At 42.4% G+C, this 19,406-nt stretch overlaps 1 protein-coding gene across 5 annotated transcripts in view; it reads left to right on the top strand.

Moving 5' to 3' along the window:
* The window catches only part of LOC140199142 (rho GTPase-activating protein 6), a 565,740-nt gene that overhangs the window by 265,282 nt on the left and 281,052 nt on the right, over positions 1 to 19,406 (top strand). The window contains exon 1 of one of the 5 annotated variants that reach the window (XM_072260736.1): positions 151 to 207. The exons of the other annotated variants lie outside the window; for them this stretch is intronic. The gene's annotated coding sequence lies outside the window, so the exon portion shown is untranslated. Of the gene's footprint in view, positions 1 to 150; positions 208 to 19,406 lie in introns of those variants that run through there. 5 annotated transcript variants of the gene reach the window in all.

The following is a 19,406-nucleotide window of genomic DNA, read 5'->3' on the forward strand; positions in this document are numbered from 1 at the left end:
CAACTTCTGAAATGCCTGGTTCGCTGCCGCTGCTACTGTGCGATCGAGAATCTCCAGAAGGAAGGCCCCAAAATCCTCAGCTTTGCCTGCTGCTGGCGACTGGGGCTGGGGTCGAAGCATTGGGCAGAGATGGTGCTCGGTGCTCGTTGTTGGAGGGCTGGTCGGAGCTCGAAGTTTTTGGACGACTCAGAGTCGGACTGTGGTCAGGTATGGCAGGGAGAGTTTTCTTCCTTCTCCCGTCTGCGTGAGAAGTGGGACTTTCAAGAGACTTTGATCTTTTTTACCGTGCTCACGGCCTGTTCTTCATCAAGTGACGGTATTGCTTGCACTGTTGTAACTCTGTGTTATAATTATGTGTTGTTTGTCAGTTTTTCAGTCTCGGTCTGTCCTGTGTTTCTGTGATATCACACCAGGGGAATATTGTATCATTTCCTAATGCATGCATTACTAAATGGCAATAAAAGAGGACTGTGTGTCCTCATAATCTAATCTAATCTAATATGTTAGAGATAGTAGATTACAGGGCTGCAGGTAAATGAAGGACAGGGGGATGACACTGACAGGGTTGTGTGGCTGGGTGCCATCATGGACCTGCTGATCAAATAACCTCCTCCTTTGTCATATTAATTATGTTGAGTTGAGTTGTTTTCTGACTTTTGACAATTTACTTGCAAACAATTCGTTACCATACGAGGAGACATCTTTGGTGCATTGCTAATTGTGGTGTGGCCTCTGAATGCTTGGCATCTGTATACTTACCAGTCTGCTGATTGGTTGTCCTGACTGCAGAGCAGCAGGACCAACTCTCCCTAGTCTCTACCCATGAAGATCAAGAGGGGCACAAATGTGACTGGGTATCAGTGGAAGTCATGGCGCAAGCAAACATGTGGCATGCAAGGGAATTCCTGGATGCGTGATTTTCCGCAAACAATTCTGTAAGCAGGCACATGGACCACTTTGTATTTATGAGCCAACGCGGGCAAAAATGCAGGCCACAACACATGAAGCTTGCCTCGCAACCAGTCAGCGATGAGATTTCCTCTCTACATCACAAATGGGTTTCTGTAATCAGCAACCAGTCAGCTATTGATAAGATTATAAAGGCCAAGCATTCAGAGGACAGAGCACAATTAACAATGCATTGATGTCTCCTCATATGTGAGGAAACATTTGCAAGTAAATTGCCAAGATTGCTAAAATGTCAAGATCAGAGAACAACTCAACCCAACCATCAACCACATGAGCTACACATTTTCCAAATTATTTCCATTAGTGAAGTTGCTTGGGGCTCAGGCTGCTTTGAGTGTAACCTCCTGATAATTAATACAGTAGGCCGCAAGCCTCCAGGTAAAATCTGTTTCTGTGTTTTGAAAATTAGCCTGAGGAAGAGAGGAATAGCTGTGGTAGTGCGTGCATAAATAATTTTGAAGCCAGTTACGTAGATAGAGCCTTTTCTTGAACTTGAACATCTGACTTGGCTGAAAAGGGGACTTTGCACAACACCTTACATTCTCAAAGCTTTATACAGCCAAGTTATTTCAAACTCCAACTACTGTTGTAAGACGTTTTAGCAAAACTATAAAAAAAGCAGTTTACATTAACATAGTCCCTTCAACAAAGAAGGATATCTTAAGCACAAGAAGTGCTGGAAATCCAAAGCAACACACACACAATGCTGGAGGAACTCAGCAGGCCAGGCAGTATCTATCAAAATGAATAAACAGTCAATATTTTGGGCGAAGATCCCTCTTGAGGACTGGAAAGGAAGGGGGAAGACAGCAAAATAAAAAGGTGGTGGGAGGGGAAGGAGGATAGCTAATAGGTGGAAAGCTGGGTGGGAAAGGTAAAGGGCAAGAGAGGAAGAAATCTGAAAGGACGGGAGAGTTAGACTATCGGGAAAATGGAAGAAAGAGGGGTACCAAGGGGAGGTGACAGGCACGTGAGAAGAGTTAAGAGCCCAAACTAGGGAATAGAAGAGGTAAAGGAGAGGGGAAAAGTACTGGAAAAGGAAATCTATATTCATGCCGTCAGGTTGCAAACAATGAAGATGGAATGTGATGTTTTGCTGTCCACCCTGAGAGTGGCCACGTCATGGCACAAGAGGAGCCCATGGACTGACATGTCAGAACAGCAATGGGAATAGGAATTAAAATGGTTGGTCACTGAGAAATTCTGGTTTTGGTGGATGAAGCACAGGTGCTCCCCCTCAGCCTCTCCGACCCCGGCCCCCCCCCCCCCACTCCGACACCCTCCCCCCTCCAAGTTTCTCCCACACTCCCCTCGATATTACTCAATCTTGAGCTATAGTGACTCCATTTGCATTGCAGCACCTGTAATACCTGCCTGCATGAAAACAGCAAAGATCAGACATTGGACTTGGAGCTTTGTTGCATGTCCATCCACTCCACCACTGAATTACAAACAAAAGTGATGCCATGTAGTTAAATTAAAAGTCTGTAGGATGTTTCTATTGTATGATATATGCCACAGTTAAAATTCATTCTCATTCTGTTCCACCAGGGACACTTCTGGCCTCTGGAGGTGCAGTTTATTTTCTATGATGTTAACTTTGTTTGAACATTACTTCCTGTACATAAGCTGTTTTTTATTACATAATTTCCTGTATGGTTAATTTTAATTCGATTTGGAGCACACAGTGGAAAGACACACAGCACCATGCTCTCTTTGCCATTGAAACAGCAATATCTTTTCACAAGTAAAATCTCATTTAAAAACACAAAAATTCTGCAGATGCTGGAAACCTAGCACAACACTCACAAAAAGCTGGAGAAATTCAGCAGGGCAGGCAGCATTTTGTGTTTCCATGGATGCTGCCTAACCCTCTGATTTCCTCCAGCATTTTGTGTGTGTTGATCTCATTTAAAAACCATGCAGAAAGCTTCCATCTCAAGTGATTCTTTTTGAGAGGGTGTTTAACTCTCTGCATAGCTTTGTGCATGCACACTGCGAGGGCAGTAGACTGAAGCAATAACTAATCTTTTAAAGTATTGCCTGCCAACTGGAGATGAGTCTGAAAGCTGCATGTGACGATATCAGCTTCTGACCTGAGCAATATCAAATGCCAAGTCTTGGAAGGGAGGTCAGAGTGCGGCACTTGGAGTGAATCCACGATAGGCACAGCTGCAGCACAAGTCCACGCCAGAGCTGAATTGGCAAAAATAAGAGCACCTTGTGCGCAACGTGAAGTTGAGATGTCAATGGAGAAAACTCACAACGACATGGAGTATGCATGGATAGACGTGGAGAGAATGTGTGGAATTAAGGGTGCTCAAGGAGGTGTGTGAAGCTAATGCTGCCTCAGCAGAGGCAAAGGTGTATGGAACAGCAACTGACTTAGACAGGAGTGAGTCTATAACCAGCATCAGTCATGCTTTGCTTTCACATCTGATGTACTGGTGCTACCAGTACATCTTACCAAAGAATATATCTTTTGGTTATAAAAAAGACAGTGCTTTGGATCTATAAGGGGAAGATGTCCACGCCATGCAGCTAACATGTCTTTCACATAGTCCCGGTATTCACAGTCAAGGTCTACAGCAGCAAAGATTTACAGTATTCCCTGTGCAGTTCCACCACTAAAAAGACAACTGTCAGCAGTCGCTACTGATGCCAATTCTGTCTCTGCTTGGTCAGCCTGAATTTGCCTCCATCCCAAGACTCACATTTGGCAAACTAGTCTCCACAATGCTCCCATTCAGGAGCAGCAGCTGCATTACAATTGGCTTGATACCTGGCTAATCGAGACCCATTCATAGTAAGACTAAAAGTGTTTGACAACCAGTCTGCCAGTTATCTGTCCTAGAAGTTAAGCTTCTGCAAAGCTGTGAAAGGCCTAAACCTCAAACCTAGCCAAGGGCTGGACCTTCTCTGTATCACTCAAAAAAAGTTGCTGGTGAACGCAGCAGGCCAGGCAGCATCTCTAGGAAGAGGTACAGTCAACGTTTCGGGCCGAGACCCTTTCAAATCTCTTACTAGCTCTTCGTTCAGTTAGTCCTGATGAAGGGTCTCGGCCTGAAATGTCGACTAGAGATGGTGCCTGGCCTGCTGCATTCACCAGCAACTTTTTTGTGTGTTGCTTGAAATTCCAGCATCTGCAGATTTCCTTGTGTTTAGCTTCTCTGTAAGTGGCTTGGTGAGGACCACTGCAACATGCAGGAAGGGTAAGGGTAGTTCACATTAATAATCCAGCTAGGGGTTTACAAGTGCTGTGGCAGAGGCTGTACAAATGCTATGGCTGTCCTGAGACAATCAAAGAATCTCTCTTCAGCAGACTCGATAACTTCCCAAAGCTCTCACACAAAGAACCACAGAAGCTACTATAGCTTTCAGATCTGTTGTTACAAGCCACAAAAAAGGAGCATTACCCGCTAGGTCTGAGTTGCTTGGATACAGCAAGAGGAATAGACCCTATAGTGGAGAAACTACCAAACAATGTGCCGGAGCGGTGGATAACAGGAGGGCTCAGGTATAAGACAAAGCGTCATGCCCCCATCTGCTATTTTCATTCTTTGTGGAATTCATCTGCCGCCGCACAGAAATGTGAAATGACCTTAGTTTTGTGCTGTCAGCTTCTGGCAACACCTCATTCAAAGTGAGTTTCCAGCAAAAACATGGAGCACCAAAACCCTTATCATAGTCAACAAAACAAAGTAGTAAACTCTATTATTAATCTGATAGGCAATTCTCAGTCCATAAGAAACCTCACCTCTTAAGGAAATGCAGAGGATTCAGAGAAAAATTACTTGGAGACCGGAGGCGCTTTCTAAAGGAGCAGTCAACAGCACACCAAGCTAAAGACTGTAAAGTGGTCGTGCTGATATCACACTGAGTGCAACTGTGACCACAATATTTTATCAGCACTTCATTAGGGCCAGCACCTTAGGCTGCTGGTACCAGCAGAGCATGACAGGGATTCAGCTGGGTATCCATCAGATACTTCCTCACGCACAGAGGTATGTAGGAAAGCCTTCCAAAGCAAATCCTACTCTGATAAATGTCTAGTTAATGTCTACCCATCATGTGCAAAAAATAAAGGCGTATGTGACATTAGATGATCAGTGCAATGTGTCATTGGTAAAATCAACATCCTTTGACACGTTCTGTTTGCTCATACACTTTAAAGACATCAGAAGTTGCTGGAAGAAGAGCCAGTGGATTGGTCATGGAGTCAATAGGAGGGAGAGGTCTGCTTGACCTTGCCATCCTTCCTGGAGTGTGACTATATTCCCAACAACAGGCACAGTTTGTTTTGAATGAATATCACTTCCTGTACATGAGCAGTTTTTTTTATATATAATTTCCTGTACAGTTAATTTGGATTTGATTTGAAGCTCACAGTGCAAAGACATACATCTCCATCCTCTCTATGTTTGCCCTTGAAACAGCAATATATTTTTGCAAGTACGATCTCATTTAAAAACCCTGAGGAGAGCTTTTGTCTCGTGCGATTTTTCCGAAGGTGTTTAACTCGCGGCATCGCTTTGTACATGTGTGCTGCAAGGGCAGCAGAGATACTTAGAGTAGCAGCTGAGGCAGGTTCTCAGACATGGAGCCCCACATGCAATTTCAATGCCTTATGGGCATTATGACTGTGGAATGAATTTCTACCTCCATGTAATTAAGGCACTGTTGAGGTAGATTTATTATAAAGATTTTGATGATATTAGATTATCCTCTTTGAACAAACTTTTGGCTATAAAATCATTCAGCTGTATTCGGAGACAACTTGCTCTTCATTTTGGCATTTGGCCCATATGATATTTCACTATATTGCAAATTACAAACAGATCTGTCCCTTTACTAAGTACTCCAAGAGACTAAACATTTGTGTCCACAATGTCTGCAGACCAAACTCAACAGTATAGCTTCTCCAAGCGAAGGATAATCAGCTACAAAGCCTAGTACTGTGCTTTGCATGCTGGGATGCGTGCCGACAGTGTCATTTGATACTGGGAATGTTTTTCTTAAATTCCACTGAGTCAGTTGAAAAGAATGTTTTGATTTATATAGCAGATGATTTTTTGCCACCAAGGAGCCGAGCACAGATGAACAGTTTGAAATCAACTCAACTGTTAACTTTCCTTAACAACCAGCAAAAGCACTGTTCAGCTCTGTTAACGAGCACATAAGAGAGATTTGGTGTTGCCTTGCCTTTTTGTCTATGCACATTACCCAGCACTTTGTGGGCTCTTTGAAAAGGCAAAGTGGAAAGCTGATATCTTCTAAAATTCCCTTGGTGATGTAGTTTATGGGTGGGAATAGCGCAGAGATGCCAACTTTTTGCTTTAGATAGTTTTGTTTATTTGTCCCTGTAACTACTAGCTAACAAAGACAACATCTGTAACGTACCTCCTGCCATCTGAAGCAGACAGAGGATAAACGTGTTAAGTGCATTCTTTACATGCTCTATTTACCTCACAAGTTCCAGTTTTCATGAAACTTTCAGGATTCTTCCCAAATTTGTCTCCATATAAGGTCAAAAATGGATGATTTTAATATATTCTTTCTGCAGGATCTGGGTACCACTGGAATAGCTGTATTTAATGTCATTCTAAAATGGCATGGAACCATCTTATTGAACTCCTGCAGTCCTTCTCATTAAGATAGTCTCTCACATTGCGGGGTAGGGAATTCTGGGTTTGAGCAGTGGTGATGAAGACAAACTGCAGTATATTTCAAAGTCAAGACTGAATGTCATTTGAAGGGAAAGCTGCAGGCATCTCCTTCCCATGCACTCGAAGCCCTTATCCTTCTCAATCACAGAGCTTGTGCATTTGGGAAGTACTATCAGAGCAGCCTAGGCATTTTGTTGATGGTGTAGCTGCTTTGTCCTAGACAGAGTACAGTTTGTTTTGTTTGGAAGAAGGTGGAGAGTACTCTATCACACTCTTGTGCCTTGTAGATGGTGGTAAGTCTTTGGAGTGTCAGCTGCTGAATACCCAAGTAACTCAATTCCTGTCACTCCAAAGACTCTCTCTGACCTGCTGTTCTGGTGGGCTTATTTGAATTTCTGGTCAGTAGCAGCACCCAGGATACTGATGTTGGGGGAGCTTGGTAATGGCGTTGCCATCAACTGAACAGACTATGTGGTTGGACTCTTTGTCAATGTAATTGTTTATTGCCTGGCATTTTTGTGGTGACCATATTATTTGCTTGTAGATAAGTGGATATCCACTTGTTTTGGGTTCTCACCAACATTGAGCTTTTCTCATTGCCTCGGAAAATCTTGATCTCATTTCACAGTGAAAGATCACTATCCACAGAACTGTTGTGAAACACAATCCAAAGTACAAGTGCAGTCAGATTTTCACTTTGCCCAGGAGCATCAAGTTAGCTGTTTCTTACTGAAAATAATGGAGAATATAGGCAGTTAATATTGGAGGATCTGACCTATGAGGCAGCATTTATGAGAATTAGAATCACTTTTATTATCACTGACATGTGTTGTGAAATTTGTTGTATTGCAGCAGCAGCTGTGCAGTGCAATATAGAAAATATACTATAAGTTATGATAAATATATTAAAAATTGAATTAGTGCAAAAGTAGTGAGGCAGTGTTTATGGGTTTATTGTCTGTTCAGAAAGCTGATGGCAGAGGGGAAGATGCTGTTCCTGAAACGTTGAGTGTGTGTCTTTAGACTCCTGTACCTCTTCCCTGATGTGGTAACGAGAAGAAGGCATGTCCTGGGTGGTGAGGGTCCTTAATGATGGATGCTGCCTGTTTTGAGGCATTGCCTTTTGAAGATGTCCTCAGTGCTGGGGAGACTGTGAGTCAGTTGCTGTTCTTGGAGAAAACCAGGTCATATCACTTACGTGATACTAGAAGAAATAGGAGGTGAACCTCAACCTCAAGAGTACTCAAAGATTCAAAGGTTCTTTTATCATCAAAATATGTCTGCGGTATACAACTCTGAGAATCTTCTTCTCCAGATAGCCACAAAACAAAAAAAAACCATGGAAGTCAGTTCAGGGAGAAACAGCAAGCCCACCCCCTTTCACAGAAAAGAATGGTAACATGATCATCAGTGACTCCTCCCCCCCATACCCCCTTCCCACCACACGAAACATCTGCTCCCGAATCCATGTCCCCCCGTACAAAGTGCAGACTGCCCCCAAATTCCCCTCTCCCTGCACCAAAGAACTAATTAAAAACACAAAAAGAGCATCAACTCCTAGACTTCCCTCCCCTGCACAAAATGCAACACAAATGTCGACCCCCCCCCCCCAAATGCTTCTCCTCCTGCACAAATACAGAGAAAGAATGGGTGAAAACACAAAATATAAAAACCATAACACTGAAAAAGTCCATAGACCATAGTCCAAATCCATAAACGCAAAACATCAATAACATCCTCCAACATCATTGAAAGAGACAGGCACACAGAGGCCTTCCCTCTGGGCTCAGTGATAGACAACACAGGCTTTAGTGGAGTCGTGACAGGCCACATAGGCTCCTCCTCCTTCTCGATGCTCACCTCCCGCATTCGCCGTGTGTTTCAATCTTCCTTGTTACTTTAATTGGCGAACAATGGAAGTTTTAATTGGTGGAATAGAGTTGAACATCAGAGCGCGCCCCGTCTCATAGTTCATCACCTCGAGGCTCCCGTTTGCTTGCTTCTCAGAATCTTCTCGGAGACAGCAAAGCCCTGGGTCTCTCAGTCGATCTTCAGGCTGTAATTTGCACGCTCTAACAGTTCCACAAACACATTTAAGATGAAAAACAGACGTAAAAGAAGTGAAATAAATCGTTTCGTGGTCTATCCAGAAGATGCCGACTGAGGGAGCATTGTACGCAGGCGCCATCTTGACCGGATTCCAGGATGGAGAGTTAGAGAACTTGATTGGTAAAGGAGAGGGTAAAGAAAGAAATACACTCATGTCTAAGGGGTTCCATGAGGGTGAAGCTTTGAAAGCTGTATATGTATGGGATCCCAACTATGGTCAATTAGCGGGTGCTTGACACAGGCTGAGTGCCAGTTTGGATAATCCAGATGGTGTAAGTTCCTGGGCTGTGATCGGGTTCATTGAGAGCCTGTTAGACTCATGAACAGACCAGAATGCCAGTGGGAGTGATGAACTAACCCTTTAAGCTATCCTGAGTGCCAATAAATGCACAAGTGTTCTGTGGTTCAATTTGATTAATAGGAAATCATCAAATCAACATCAGCCTCAGGTATAGAGGGTAGTTGTCAGAAATGATGGACTGTGTTGAGTTGTTTAATAATGCACAGAAGAATAATGCAAACTACTTGAAATTAAGTGGTATTCTTAGTTTAAGTGTGTATTTCATTGCAATGAACTGTAAATCATTGGTGTGGAATAGGTCAGGGTTCTGAAGTAGTAGAACTGTTTACACTAAACTGGGCAAGTACCTGGATAGGAAGATATGAACAACAAGAATAAATTATACTGTTAATAATATCAATTCACGAAGGAAATATTCAAGTTACGTACTACCTTCATATCCATTCGTGCCCAAGAAATGGTTCCAAAAATGGTGGTGCGGAGTGATCATTTGATTTGAGGGTTGCAGTTGCTATGGGAGTCAGAAAGTGAAGTGTTCACATCTAACGAGAGATAACCTTGTATGTAAAGTGGAGACCAAGTAAAGATCCCTATGAATGGATTTTCGTCCCCCTGGAAACTCGCAGCTTAAATGGGGTGAATAATGAATCAATGCATTTGGACACCACCACAGGGAGCTCTGGAATGCCAGCACCACATATAGTAGCATCAGAAGGTGGGGTCAGATCTTCTGTATGTGTGTGTTCACCCTCCAGCAGAGAGGGCATAATTGCCACATAGTACGCACTCTGATGAGAGAAAATAATACAACCAGTGTCCCAATCATCTTAAAAAGGACTCGTGGATATGTGCATCAGCCTACCTAAGAGTCTCTTCAAGCTATCAACCTAGTGTAACACCACCCATGACAGTGAATTCCAGGCACTTATCACTCTCTGTGTAAAACAAAACCAACCTCCTCTGGCGCCTCTCCTAAACTTACCTCCGCTCACCTTAAAAGGATGTCTCATTGATTAGCCCTGGGGAAAAGGTGCCAGCTGTCCAGCTCCTTCCTCGCCATTCCCAACATGTTTTGCTCCCGTCTGATTAACAAACTCTCTCTCCAAATACACGTAGACAAATACAGTACAATGATAAAGTCTTGGTTGTGCCTAGGACTTTTGCTCAGTACTGTACAGCTTTATTAAGTCACCCTTCATCCTCCTTTACTCCGAGAAAGTCCTCGCTTGCTCAACCCATCCTCTCTAATCCAGGTAGGATCCTGGTGAATCTCCTCTGACCCTCTAATGTTTCCTCATTCTTCCTCTAATGAGAACTGAACATAATACTCCAAGTGTAGTCTGAGCAGAATTTTAAAGAGCTACAGCATTTTCTCGTGGCTCTTGAGCTCCGTCACATTGACTAGTGAAGGCTAACACACCATACACCTTCTAAGCCACCCAATCAACTTGCACGGCACCTTTGATGGATCTAAGAACTTGGGCCGCAAGATCCCTCTGTCCAGTGCATTGTTAAAAATTCTGCATTGACCATGTATTCTGCTTTTAAGTTCAACCTTCCACAGGGTTTGAATTCACACATTCCTGAATTGAACTCCATCCACCACTTCCAGCCTCGGCATCCTCATGTCTCATTGGAACATCCGACAACTTTCTGCACTGTCCACACCACCACTAACCTTCATGTCATCTGCAAACTTACCAACCCATCCTTCCACTTCCTCATCCAAGTTGTTTATAAAAATCACAAAGAGCAGGGGTCCCAGAACAGATTCCTGCGGAGCATCACTAGTCACGCACCTCCAGGCAGAATACAGTCCATCTACTACCACCCTCTGCCTTCTCTGGGAAAGCCAATCCTGAATCCATGCTGTCAAGTTTCCATGGATCCCATGCCCCACAGATGAGCCTGCCATGGGGAACCATGTCAAATGTCTTACTAAAATCTATATACACCACATCCACCACTTTACCTTCATCAGTTTGTTTTTTCACTTCCTTGAAAACGTCAGTCAGGTTTATGAGGTATGACCTGCCCCTCACAAAGTCATACCAACTATCCTAATAGGCCTATACTTCTCCAACTGCTCAAATGCTCTGCATTAGTTTGCCCACCACTGACATTATAAGGGCAAGTGGCTTGCGGTAAGAGAAATAGAGTAATTGTATAGATCAACCATGATCTAATTAAATACTATGGGAGAGTGAATAGTCCAATGCCTATTTTGGTATTCCTACTTGAAACAAGGAAAGAACGTGGTGGTCAGACAGTAGTGGTGCATTATGCTACTACCAATGTCTAGTATTCTGTATAACCTGATTCATTATATTCTCAGGCCATCTCTCAGAATCAGCAGTGACCTATCAGAGTATTATGGAACACCTATAGATTTGATATTGCGGGAAAAAAACTGGTTTCCATCACCCCAGAAGGAAATCTTTCACCCAATTCATTCCCTTCTAAAAATGAGCATTGTCTTTAAAATCGGTCTTGATAATTATCCCAAAATGCAGCATGTGGCTATGGTTAATAATAGTATTTTGTCTGAGTGTAAGTTTTTTCATGAAATGGAATGTTTTTTCCTTGATATCCAAGATATTTTCGATAGTTCCTTTTCTTTACCTCTTATATTAACAATGGTAGAATGTTGTCAGGGACATGGTACTTGCCTGCCTGCTCTTGCTCATCTGAGCATAATTGGAAGATGCCTACATGTACCTTCAATGGAATGTGTTGAATTGAATGTAACCTCAATCAACAGAAAGTCTAGTAAAGGAGAGCGGCTGTCCACTTATAATAAAGTATGTGAAGTTGTATGGCTATTTCTGAAGAGATTAATACTGGCCTCTGAGCTGTAAATTATTGACTAATTAAGGATATTTCTTCAGACTGATTAAAGTCCAGGCCAACATTTCTTTCATTGTTCAGTTTTACTTGTGGCCAATATACTTGAAAAGTATTCGGTGGTCTGGTAAAAGACAAAAATACATATTTAAAATGCTCGGATAATGATTGACATTCAGTTTAATGTTGATTGCACTAAAACTCAGAAAGAACTGCTCTCATAAGGTCCTTGTTTCTCCCAACAAGCGATAATGATATTCCTAACGTGCCTTGCAGATTGTATGGAGAGCTGAGGTGGAATAAGATGAAATGCTTACTGCTGGAAAACCAGTCTCAACCCGGTTTATGTAAATGGTCCAGTTCGGTTTCTGGCCAGTGATGCCCACCACAATGCTGAAATGGATGTGCAGTGCCTATTCAACAAGCCAGTGCCACTGCTGGACACCCCCACAGATTGTTATCCTTGTTAATGCACCCTCCGATCAATCCAATAATAATGTTCCAAAATGGAAAGACTGTAATTGATCCTTTAATAACAAATAACAAAACAATCTTGAAGTGATGAAAGTTATGAAACTAAAACGAGCAATATTAAATGTACTTAAGCGGACTTAATTGAAGTTAAGCAGAGTTAAGCAATTTCAAATTAATTAAATGGTTAAGCATAACTAAGTGGTCACCAAAAGATATGACGTCTGTCAGTCCCCAGCTTCAAACTGCCCAGAACGAAGCACAAATACATAACTTTTACTACATCCTGACTCATGTGTCTAGTTACCATAATAAACATAATAAGCGTGGAACACAGAACACAATACAGATAGAGAACAGTTGCATGACTCCTACAGGAGGATTTAGTAATCTAATAATAAACACCAGTACTGGGCAAAGTGATTTCTTGGGGTCGGTTCTGCTGTTTCTACAGCGGGGTTAGTGAACCTAAAATGTGGATAGTCATGTTGAGGAATTCCATTGAAGAGCATTCTGTTTCAGCATTCACAAAACTGAAAATCCTTTTTTTTTCATCTCAGTGAAACATATCACTGGAAATCTGGGAGGGGACTCCAAGTTGTATGGAATGTGACTATCCCCTCATGGAGCATTCAGAGCACTTGGGGGACCTTGACTGTGTTCCAGGAGAAACACTTTGGAGCAACTATAGGGCTCCCAGTGCTGTGCTGGATTGGGATCACTAATAGCTAATACCTCCACTTTATTTTTTCTGGGCAACAGTACACTAAAGTGCATTTCACCCTCACCATTTCAGACTGTTTACTCCCTCAGGAGGTCAAATCCAAGACTCAAACCACCCCATTCCATGTACCTACCCAATCACCCTTGTCCTTGAGCTTAAAGCTCAGTCCTCCTTCATCGTGGCTTGACCCAAGAGTATCTCTCACAACCTCCCTCATCTTTCTACAAGAGATCTCCAAACCAACTGCAAGTGCCAAATAGAAAATTTCTCAGATAAAACATTCTGCAGAGGATATAAGTATGATTAGAAACCGCTAGTTTTTTCATTGATTCTATTGTAGTTCTGTTCTACTGTGAATGCCTGCAAGAAAATGGTAACTACATATGTATGTACTTTGATAATAAATTTACTTTGAACTTTGCTTAAAATGATGTACATTTTCATGCAGTTCGCCATACTTGGGAAGGAGAATAGAAGAAATAGAGTGAAATATTCCTGCCTTGTATAATTTCCCTTCAATTATTCTTTTGAACTCTTTGTATATGGGGAATCCAATTGAAATAGGCACCCCTGTACTGATTAAACATATATGTTTATTTCAGCTTAAGTATAATGTTGAGCAGATGAGATACTTGTACTGGAATTTGTAATGTGTATTATGTTCATTTGCAATTTTATTTCTTTCTTTATTCATTTTCGGGATGTGGGTGTCACCAACTAAGCCAGCATTTATTGCCCATCTCTCGTTGCCCTTGAGGAGGTGGTGATGAGTAGCCTTCTTGAACTGCTGCAGTCCCTGAGGTGGAGGTACCTGTTCCTGAACCTGGTACTCTGAGTCATGAGGCTCCAGTAATTCAATTATTATTGAAGTGCACATAACATAGCAGGCAATTTATACATAGCAACATACATTCATGGGAGTTTGAAGTCTTTAATGATGTCTTGGTTAGGACGTGAGGGCAAACTCAAGTTCACATAGTCCCAATTTTCTTTGTGCTCAAACAGGAGCATAGACCAGGTATCAGTATAAGATTCCACCTGGAAAAAAATGGCACTTCTGTGTGGCACACGCTCAGCAGTTCTCTGTGGTGTAACCGTGTCTGTTGAGCACGTTTTGTCTGGAGTGGAGCTTGAACCCACAGGTTCTGACTCAGGGAACATGTTGCTAATGGAGTCACAGCCAAAGGCAGTCTCTTTGCTTTTCTCCCTATACACAGCAGGCCAGGCCATCATAAAACAGATAACACTCTTCCAGCCACTTCCCTAAGGGATGATCCATACTCGGCAGGTAATTTGTTAGTTACTAATAACTCATAAGAAACTATGACATAATTTCTGAAGAACTATCAATGATAACAATTGGAAAGAAATAAAGAAGTATGTTGTTTGCATTTTAAAAAAAAAGTATGAGCATTGTTTTCCTGGAATGAGGGAATAAATTTTGCAGGACTATACTTTTGTAAGTCAAAGCAAGGAGCAAGCTACATCTGTGTTAATTGAGGCTTATTGCTGTGAGTTTGGTTCAAGCTGACTTTGTTTGCAGTGTTAGTTGAATGGTATCTTGCTTCCAAAGTAGGCTGTAGGTTCAAGCTTCACTCTAAAGCATTTCCATGTAAAGCTGAAAATATCAAAGCTCAAAGTTCAAAGTAAATTTATTATCAAAGTACATATGTTACCGTATACTACCCTGAGGATGGTTGTCTTGCAGACATTTACAACAAAAAGTACAATAGAATTTATGACAAAAAATATAAAAACAGCCAAAGACTGACAGACAACCAATGTGCAAATGAAAACAAACTGCAAATAAAAGAATAACCGAGAACCATGAGATGCTGCATTTTTGTGGCAGTGCTCCATGTAAATATGCTTAATGGTGGGGAGGGCTTTGCCTGTGATGGACTAGGCTGCATCCACAGCTTTCTTTGGTCTTTTCCATTCCTGGGCATTGGTACTTCCATACAAGGCTATGATGCAACAAGTCGGGATACTCGCCACTGTGCATCTACAGAAGTTTATCAAAGTTTTTGGTGACATGCCAAATCTCGCAAACTTCTAAGAAAGTAGAGGCACTGTAGTGCCTTCTTTGTGAAGACACTTAACTATTCTGTATGTGCTGGTCCCAGGACAGATTCCCAAATAGGTTAACATCAAGGAATGTAAAACTACTGACCCTCCCCTCCTCCTCTCTTCCCCTCATGAGGAAATTGAGCATTGGTTTACATCGGGAGGTACCAAAACCCAGGTCTTGGAGCTTAGTGATGAGTTCTGAGGGGATGATAGTGTTGAATGCTGAGCTGTAGACTCAGAGTCGAAGTAAATTTATTATCAAAATGTGCATGTGTCACCTTATACTTCTTAGAAATTCATATTCTTGCGGGCATTTACAAGAAAAATAAATAAATTAATGAAACTATGTATAAACAGAGACTGTCAAACAGCTGGTGTCGAAAAGAAGACTAATTGTGCAAATAAACATGAATAAATAAGTAATCCTGAGCACCTGAGTTGCAGAGTCCTTGAAAGTGTGTCTGTAGGTTGTGGAATCAGTTCAGAGTTGAGATGAGTGAAGTTATCCATACTGTTAAACAGCTTGATAGTTATAGGCTAATAACTGCTCCTGAAACTAGAGGCGTTGGACCTAAGGCAGCACCTCCTGCTGGATGGTAATACTGAAAAGAGAACATGGCTCTGAATGGTGGGGGTCCTTAATGATTGATGCTGCTTCCTTGTGGCAGTGCTCCTTGTAAGTGTCATCAATGGTGGGAATGGCTTTGCCTGTGGTGTACTGGGGTCTATCCACCACTTCCTGTAGACTTTTCCATTCCTGGGCATTGGTGTTTCCTTACCAGGCTGTGATGCAACCAGTCAGGATACTCTCCACTGTGCATCTGTGGAACTGTGTCAGAATTTTAGCTGGCATGCTGAATCTATAGAAACTTCGAAGAAAGTGGAGACACTGCTGTACCTTCATTGTGATAACACTTGCCTGCTGGCCCGAGGACCGATCCTCTGATATGATAACGCCAAGGAATTTTAAGTCACTGAGCCTCTCCATCGCTGATCTCCTAATGAGGACTTTCAGTGGATCTTTGTCTTCCTCCTGCAGTCAATAATCAGCTCTTTTGTCATCCTGTGCTAATTAACTGGCTGTAGTGCTTACTTACATTTTCATCCTCGGCAGTCTGAAGTACCACCTGCTTCAAGCAGGCTTCAATCATACTAGTACCCAAAAACAATGTGGTCACCTGCCTTGATGACTATCATCCAGTAGCACTTACATCCACAGTGATAAAATGCTTTGAGAGATTGATCATGAAGCATATCAACTCCTGCTTAGGTCCACTCCAATTTGCCTAGCGTCACACAGGTCAACAGCAGATGCCATTTTATTGGCTCTTCACTCAGCTCTGGAATATCTGGGCAGTGAAGGTGCATACTTCAGGATAATTTAGCTGACATTGAGTGAGAGTTTTGTTGTCAGCCAAGTGCGCCATCCAGGCCAGATGCTTTCTGTGGGTCACCCTGCTGAAGGATGCTCTCACATCGGCCTCAGAGACTGGGGTGCGTTAGGGTGCAGTGTGAGGTCATGGAGGTGCTTCAATGATCTGTCATTGGGGCAGGTTGCCATGTTTTTCTTGGGCACCAGGGTAATTGATGCCTGCTTGAAGCAGGTGGGTACCTGCCAAGTGAGTATGTGCAAGATGATTCAACTGGCATCTCTAAAACTATTGTTCTGTTACAATTGTGACTGTGCGTACACACGTTCCTTAATAATATTAAGGATGCATGTGCATATTCCCTTCCACTTCTGCTAAAATGGAAATGTGGTAAGGCTGTGTGAGACAGTGGTGCACTGTGAGTAGTGCCATCATTTTGAGCAAATGACTACGCAGTGGCCTCTGAACTGAATGGTAAAAAGCTCTTGGCACCATCTCTCATAACAGCTAAGATCCTGTTGATAGCCCAGTCAACCAACATGGGGAGGTTACCAATAAGATTGAACCAGGGCAGAGAAAATTTACAACAATGTTGCCAGGACTTAAGGGCCTGAGTTATAAGGAAAGGTTGAATAGATTAGGACTTGTTCCCTGGAGTGTCGGAGAATGAGCGGAGATTTGATGGAGGTATACGAAATTATGAGGAGTATAGTTTGGGTAAATGCAAGCAGGCTGTTTCCATTGAGGTTGAGTGAAACTAGATCTAGAGGTCATGGATTAAAGGCAAAAGGTGAAATATTTAAGGGAAACATGGGGAGGGAGCTCTTCACTCAGAGGGTGGGAAGAGTGTGGAATGAGTTGCCAGCTGAAGTGGTGGATATGGGTTTGATTGCAACGTTTAAGAGAAATTTAGATAGGTGCAGGGATGGGAGGGGTATGATCCAGGTGCAGGTTGATGGGACAAGGTGGATTAATAGTCTGGCACAGACTGGGCCTGCTTCTGTACTGTAATCTTCTATGACTCATTGCTGTTTATGGGATTTTACAATTTACAGATCTAACAGCTGATACTACCACTTTGAAGGTACTCTATTTGATTTTAAGCATGAAACAGAAACTGAGGTCGTGAAAAATGCCATGCATATACTAATAATCGGGCATGAAATTAAGTCAGCCTAATCTTTGTTCAATTGTTCAACTGTCGATAGTTGCCAATGATGCTCTCACTATAAAACAAGTAAACACAGACACAGACACACACACACACACACACACACACACACACACACACACCTCCTCCCCCCCCCACCCCCCAGCACCCCCAGCATCTCCAAGCCATACACATCCAGACCTGGACATCTCTCCCATTTCCTCACTCACCATTACTGGGTCAAATCCTTGAAGTCCACTACCTTATGGCATTGAGAAAGAATGTTCACCATATAGGGTGCGGCAATTTTTAAAAAGACTGTTCATTGCTGTCTTCCCAAAGGTAACTAGAATTGGGCAAAAACTCCTGGTCTTAGGAATATAGAAATGTAGATAGCCTATTCAGCCTTTAAGCCTCTTGCACAGTTGCATTGCATTGTAATACATAGAAACATAGAAAACCTACAGCACAATACAGGCCCATCGGCCCACAAAGTTGTGCCAAACATGTCTCTACCTTAGAAATTATTAGGCTTACCTATAGCCCTCTATTTTACTAAATTCCATGTACCTACCTAAATGTCTCTTAAAAGACCCTATCATATCCGCCTCCACCACCGTTGCCGGCAGCCCATTCCACGCACTCACCACTCTCTGAGTAAAAAACTTACCCCTGACATCTCCTCTGTACCTACTCCCCAGCACCTTAATCCTGTGTCCTCTCATGGCAACTATTTCAGCCCTGGGAAAAAGCCTCTGACTATCCACACAATCAATGCCTGTCATCATCTTATACACCTCTATCAGGTCACCTCTCATCCTCTGTCGCTCTAAGGAGAAAAGGCTGAATTCACTCAACCTATTCTCATAAGGCATGCTCCCCAATCCAGGCAACATCCTTGTAAATCTCCTCTGCACCCTTTCTATGGCTTTCACATTCTTCCTGCAGTGAGGTGTTACTATGGCTTCCACATCCTTCCTGTAGTGAGGCATTTCTATGGCTTCCACATCATTCCTGTAGTTAATATGCAACCTTATTCAATCCATTCACTTTGGTTCTGGAGAATGATGGTATCTTCAGGGCAAGAGCAATTAAAATATGAGGAATAGGGAAAGTATTTCTCTGGTGACTTGCATGCAGCACACAATGATTTAATCGCAGTTCAGAATTGGAATTGAAGCTTTGGATAAGATGACCAAAATCATTTGGCCTGTCAAATAACTTGGTTTTATAAGGGTGAATGTCAATGGACACAGCTTTCAATTAGTACGTTTTCTTAAATATTTTCTGAGATATCTTGAAGCCATGCATCTAATGCCTACCAAGTGGTCTACAGTGGAAAGTGTGCCATTAGGGTTAAAATGGTTCACACTCAAAGAGAGCCAGTTGGTGTTGTGGTAGCCACCAGTGAGCTGAATGCTGGGATAGCTCAGCACTCTCACATCCAGGGCACCTCAGAGGAGGAAATAATGAATAAAAAAAGCTCCCTTTGCTCAAACAATGATTGACTAGTGATATTGCAAAAAATTAACTCATAATTTCTGATTTATGTACCTGTTGATAACACATTCCTTCACCAGAAGTAGTCAACATCCAAATTTTCATCATTATTACATAGGATCCTTTAAAGCAGAATCAGGTTTAATATCACCGGCATATGTCATGAAATTTATTAACTTAGCAGCAGCAGTTCAATGCAATAAATGATAATCTGTGCATGACGTTATATAAT

Source organism: Mobula birostris, chromosome 6, assembly GCF_030028105.1.
Source record: "Mobula birostris isolate sMobBir1 chromosome 6, sMobBir1.hap1, whole genome shotgun sequence".
Classification (NCBI taxonomy): domain Eukaryota; kingdom Metazoa; phylum Chordata; class Chondrichthyes; order Myliobatiformes; family Myliobatidae; genus Mobula; species Mobula birostris.